At 44.6% G+C, this 5,827-nt stretch overlaps 2 non-coding genes across 2 annotated transcripts; one reads left to right on the forward strand and one right to left on the reverse strand.

The window, feature by feature from the left end:
* The first annotated feature begins 2,805 nt into the window (after positions 1–2,805).
* Positions 2,806–2,887, forward strand: trnas-uga (transfer RNA serine (anticodon UGA)). The gene has a single exon. It is a non-coding gene; the product is annotated as a tRNA-Ser (tRNA).
* Positions 2,888–4,413: 1,526 nt separating this feature from the next.
* trnar-ucg (transfer RNA arginine (anticodon UCG)) lies at positions 4,414–4,486 on the reverse strand. The gene has a single exon. It is a non-coding gene; the product is annotated as a tRNA-Arg (tRNA).
* Positions 4,487–5,827: the final 1,341 nt, after the last annotated feature.

A 5,827-nucleotide genomic window follows, 5' to 3' on the forward strand; every position in this document is an offset into this window, starting at 1 on the left:
GGACCATGAGTGCCCCTGTCGGTCAACCAATCACGTACTGCGGTGCCGCGCGTCATCTTGCGTCACAATGCGCGACTCCACCTGCGGTACGTGTCTGTAACGCGCACTTTGAATGGCTGCATCTGTATCACTTGTACAAAAAGATCAATAACATCTTGTTGTAACCGTGGAACGCACAATGTCATAGTAATGCATGCCTGTACATCTAAAAAGGAAAGATCTGCCCTGACATTGTATGTGTAATAATAGGCAGTCCTGACGTATGCCATATTTTATAAGGGGGGAATGAAGTAAGAGACAAGATGTTAAAAGGGTTAATAACTTAAGTCAGTTCTGCCTGAAAATTAGACTTCTAAGCAACAGGGGTTTATGGCAGGAAAGGGGGTTAACTGATAAGGATTCCAGACGCGAGCAAGGAACCCCCTGGGGGCATAATCTTAAACTGACCATTTGGCCAGGGCCTCTTAACTGGCCAAATACCATGACCCCCCCCCCCCCTTACCATAATATCGAATGACGTCTGAAGCAGCAAGCAAGGACTATATAACCTAAAAGTATGTACCGGCACATTGAACAATACTTCGGTTTTGTTGTTTCTTGCGGGAAACAAGACTTCGGCTTTATTGTTCCTTGCATGCAATAAACTCATCTGTTTTACTTCACTCGGGAACAAGAACCTTATTCTTTCTGTTACAACAGGGGTAACACTTCAAGGTGCCTTACAGTTGTAGGAAGTGATAAGAGACGATTCGTGGCGTGTGCTTGATCCCATATACTGTACGCCCCGGGTTGCAGTGCTAGGATGTAGTACAATACCGCTTCGGCACGTAACAGCGTCATATGCAACTGCGGAACGTGAGGGTTTCATCTTGCAGACTCTACTTCTCTCCTGTAGAAGTAAAGCAGGGCTTGCTGGGTGAGCTTTCGTTCCGGTAAATTAGGTCACGTGTCATGTTCAATTACTTCTTCTAAACACAACATTTGCTGGTGCTAGTTTTCCCCATGAAAAGAGACATTTCCCTTACAGTACATGACATATCGTTTTTTTTCTATCAATAAGTATAGAAATAAAACAAAAGAAAAAACGGTGTCGCCAAAGAATGCACAGCTCTGTCGTCTTGGGGAGGTGTCAAGGGCATTGAGCTCCTTGGACATGAAAAGTGCCAGATAAATGCCATTTCTCATCATTTCTCTTGGCGTCAGTTCTGCTATTAAATGGGACGGAGGCAAGGGGCTCAGAGAGCAGGTTAAGTGCACACCGAACGCAGATGTGTCCAAGTGTCTGTAAAAGTGCAGTGCTCCGCTGGCGCTGTTTCCTAGTGGCTTAAAGTGCCTGCCTGGTAAGCAGGTGTTCCTGGGTCTGAATACCAGCGGTGCCTCTCTCTGTGTCTTGTTGTGCTGAATGTATCATTTCAGACAAACATGTACAGCTTGGTTCAGTTTAATGCAAGAATTAATTTCCTTTCTGGAAGAACTTGTTTTTGAAGAAATCCATACAGCTTGTGAAAGATGAAATCCATTTCTTGGTTGTCAGTGGAAAAATATTGCCGGCTGCAAGAAGCGCAAGTGATTGTTTTCCTTCACCATAAACCTGCAAATGTAGAGAGTGCAGAAGGCCATCAGTCTCTGTGGTGCAATCGGTTAGCGTGTTTGGCTGTTAACTGAAAGGTTGGTGGTTCAAGCCCACCTGGGGATGCATGTCTCATTGTTTCCAATGTAAACATCGTCACCACTAAAGAAGGTGGCGCAGCAGGCTCCACAGCTGAGATGTTGTGCTTCTTTTCTTCTCTTCTCAGCATGGAGTAAACCTTTGCTTGATCCTTTGCAGCCTACGCATGCTGACGCAGCTACCTTTCTCTTAACGCGCCTCAATCATTATTCACCAAAACGATCAGCAGAATATGTCGCCTTTGTGGTGATGTCACTCCTCTGCTTCACAAATGTCCTTAGTGACGGGCCATTTCTTTCGGCCATTTTTCCAGAGCGGTTATTGATTGCTCCATCATTTCCCTCATGCTTTCCATCACTAGATTGAAAAAAAAACAGAAACAGGCTGACAGGACGACAATCAAATTGCAAAAACTCATCAAAGCACTCGATAGAGTATTTGAATCCACAAGTAGCTACGAGCCACTTTGTCCTGGCTTGCATGAAAGTCGGAAAATGTCAATGCTTGCTGCTGGAAGTGGTGTTAAGAGACTCTTAGGATCTTCCAGAGGTGTCTGTCCAATAGCACTAGTTGCCTTAGAGCTGGCTCAAACATTGCTCAAGAGTATACCTTTCACAGATGCGCAAAGATGAATGATGGGGGTGCATGCTTCAAGGAGCCTTCCAACTGTAGGGACTGATTAGAGACGATCCGTAGCGTGTGTTCGTTTCCATATACGCCCCGTGTCTCAATGGTAGGACGGAGTCAAATACTGCCTCGACACGTAACAGCATTATTTTAAACCGCAGGACTTGAGGGCTGTTTTGTTTGAATGTTCAAGGCATTCGTAAGAGCGTAGGTCAAGGGCCATTCGTGCATCTCCTGTAACTCGAGTAAAAATGCTATTCAAAGTGCAGTGACTGAAATCGTCGTCCACATATCTCCATTGTTGATTTCTTTCTGTCTAAGAAAGTTCTATTTTCATGTCCGAACGGGGAGACTTTATCATTCCAACTTGAAGCCACCCTTAAGTACTCTGAGGTGTGTGTGTCTGCTTGCACGTATGGCGTAAAAGGTTTCTTAAACGGAGAGCGAACTTGAAAAACTCCCACTCCCTGTTCGATTGTAGCAAGAAGGCAGCGGGCGCAGCACTTGCTGTAGTCGTGGCCGCGTGGTTAAGGTGATGGACTTGAAATTCGTTAGGGTCTACCCGCGCAGGTTCAAATCCTGCTGACTACGGTGTTCTTTGCATTTGGTTGTGTGCGTGTGTGAAAAAGGACCAGCGCTGTTTTGTTTTCACTGGGGCCTTTAACACTCTAAATAGCCTGGACCCGCTTCCTTGGAAATCGATTCTTCAGCACCCACGAGTGACGCTTTGCGGCTGGACGCAGATAACGATGCTTTTTCTGCAACCAGCTTTCCAGCAGCTCTGTACTGAACCCGTTCTCCATTGCAACATAGCGGAGGCTCGTCACGTCTATAGCAAGGCTGTATAGGACCGCATACGCCACAGTGACTTTTACACAGACCACATGAAAAGCAAGCAAAATACAGTTTTAAAATTCCAAACACTCACAAGGTCAGAGGAACAGCGATGACCTGAACAGATCTGTTACAGAAGTCTAGGTTGACCTTTTTAGAGCTGTAATTGTATTTTTGTTTAATAGAAGATCAAATCCACTCCCATGTACCAGCACCTTACAGTTTATTGATGTTAATTGTGTTTAAGTAATAAGATTGCTAACGCTGTTGGACTTTAGCTGGTGTTTTTTAGAACAAATTGCTTACTCTTCTGTAAGGAATATGCAGTACGCGCCTTTGTCAGTCATTGCTCACCATACCTGTAACTTTCTTATCTAACTCACTACCTCAAATGGTGAAGGTCCACAAACATAAATGAAAAAAAAAACCCTTGTTGTAGATGAGGTGCACAAAAAAGCAGCCCCTGATAGTGTATAACACATTTATACTATTGCAGAGACACATGTAACACATATATATATACTGTATATATATGAAACAGAAACAGGAATCGCTTACTCACCTGAACAATCTCTGTAGGAATATCTAGCATTTATCAATGGAAATAAAAGCTGCTTTAATACAGTGCATGTTCAAACTCAAACCCTCAGCTGCTGTTCTTGTTTGTTTTGTGACAAATTGCAACTGAGCATCGCATGAGCAGTTACGTACCCTTATCTGTTAGGGAATTTCAAGGGATGAGTTAGGTCAGAATGGGTAGGCTGCAAAACAACAAGTAAAGAGTTATTCCAAGATGAAACGTTGTGGTGGTTTTCTTATCTTTTCAGCATGGACTAAACTTTTACGCGTTCCTTATATGCTATATATGTATATATTAGCACCAATGTCGTTCTTAAAAACTAACATGAAATTGTCAGGGACATTCAGCTATATACAAAGAAGAGACAGACAAAGTAATAATTCTGTATTAACGTGGCCTACATATTGACGCAATGATCAAACTAACTGACATGTTCTGATTCAGATCCCCTGCAGTTCATGCTAATTAGAACAATAGCAATGTTGAGTCCTCCCCACCCTACTGAGCACAAACTCAGCTGCTCTCCAGTTCTGTTCTGCATGTTTTTTCATTGCAATTGAGCTCGGAGCTGATCTCCATACAGTACTGTGCTAACTAGCGCGCACTTGCGTGCTAATTTACTGGTTGTGGCAAACGTTTTTCTCTAGTTCATTTACATGAAGGCAACCTGTTATCGAGGAACCTGAGAGGTTTAAAAGCCTCACGAGCCAGGCAGGACTCGAACCTACAATCTTCTGATCCGAAGTCAGACGCGTTATCCATTACGCCACTGGCCCACGTGACATGCACTTGCACTCCACCACAGAGAGCTCTACACTGCTGCTAGTAGTACACTTCCCCATCTAAATTTTCAAAGCATGAAACTTGTGTTTCCTACTATTTTTATCAGGTTTAAAATATCATCTCCTTAAAACAGAAAAAGTGTTGATGTGTCGTGCTGAAATTCTGACTGATTTTGAATTCAAAGAAAAAACGTTTTCTTCCAAAACACCGTGAAATTGTCACATCTTGCAGACAGGTGTATTCCATGTTTAAAAGAGAAGAAAGAAAACCATGGAGCCTTTTACAGGTGTGAGGCTTCTTCAGGTGTGAGAAGACCTCACGGCCGAAACATTGTGTTTCCTTTCTTCTCTTTTCAGCATGCAATAAACCTATTACTTGTTCCTTTGCAGCTGTACCGGCAATGCTTGTTAATAAGACAGAATTAAGTGTTGCGGTGCTTTCCCAAATGAGGCCCCATCTCTCTGTTCATCTCTGTGGTGCAGCCACAGAGAAGCTATTCATGCAGGCTGATTTAAAGATGTTTTCTTTTGATAAGGGACAGCTCCTAAAGGGGGATGCACTTAGCTAAGCCTGGCTATCATGATCAATGGTCATCCATTGGCGCCTATCTGTCTAGGGAGTGCCAGATGGACATCTGGACTGCATTCCTAGGTGTCAGGAGTAAGTGACTCATATCTCACCTTGATCAACCAATCAGGGACTGGTAGGGCCGAGTAACCCACGTGGGACTCTGATGCCCATGGAACTTTCAGCCAATGAATGAGCAGAAGTTCCTCCAGGTAAAAACAGGCAACACAGAGGGCCTGTGAGAATTCTGTGGACTATTCTAAAGGGAATTCAAAGGAGAATTTCAGGGCAGGACAGCCCAGGAGCAGAAGGCTCCCAAGGGCAGGACATTCTCGCAGCGCGCCTCCTGACCATCCTGAGACTCAGCCCAGACAACCACGGAACGGCCAGTGTGTCCGAGTGCCAGAACTTTGCTTTGTTCTAAGAGTCTAGAGCGGAGGTTGCCAGAGAGTAACCAGAGGATCCACCCGAGGTTAGCATCAGCAGCAAGCCTCGTGAACAGGTCGGAACTGTGGACAGCTGAATCACTATTCAGAACTAGCGCTTCATTAGGAACGAACCGGTCCTCTTCCTGACTTGCTGGGACCCACAGTCATCTTTTCTCTTGTGCACAAACTTTGCTAGTTAAAGCCAACACTAACTAGCCGGTCAGTGAGCGTCAGCAGCGCACTGTCGCAAGTCGCACAGCACAGCCTGGCACAGAGCCAGAGAGCCCGCAGGAGATCTGAATCCCCAGAGATTGGATGAGTATTCAACTTCAATGCATT

The sequence above is a fragment of the Atractosteus spatula genome (assembly GCF_055471065.1).
Source record: "Atractosteus spatula isolate fAtrSpa1 chromosome 16 unlocalized genomic scaffold, fAtrSpa1.hap1 SUPER_16_unloc_1, whole genome shotgun sequence".
NCBI lineage: Eukaryota > Metazoa > Chordata > Actinopteri > Semionotiformes > Lepisosteidae > Atractosteus > Atractosteus spatula.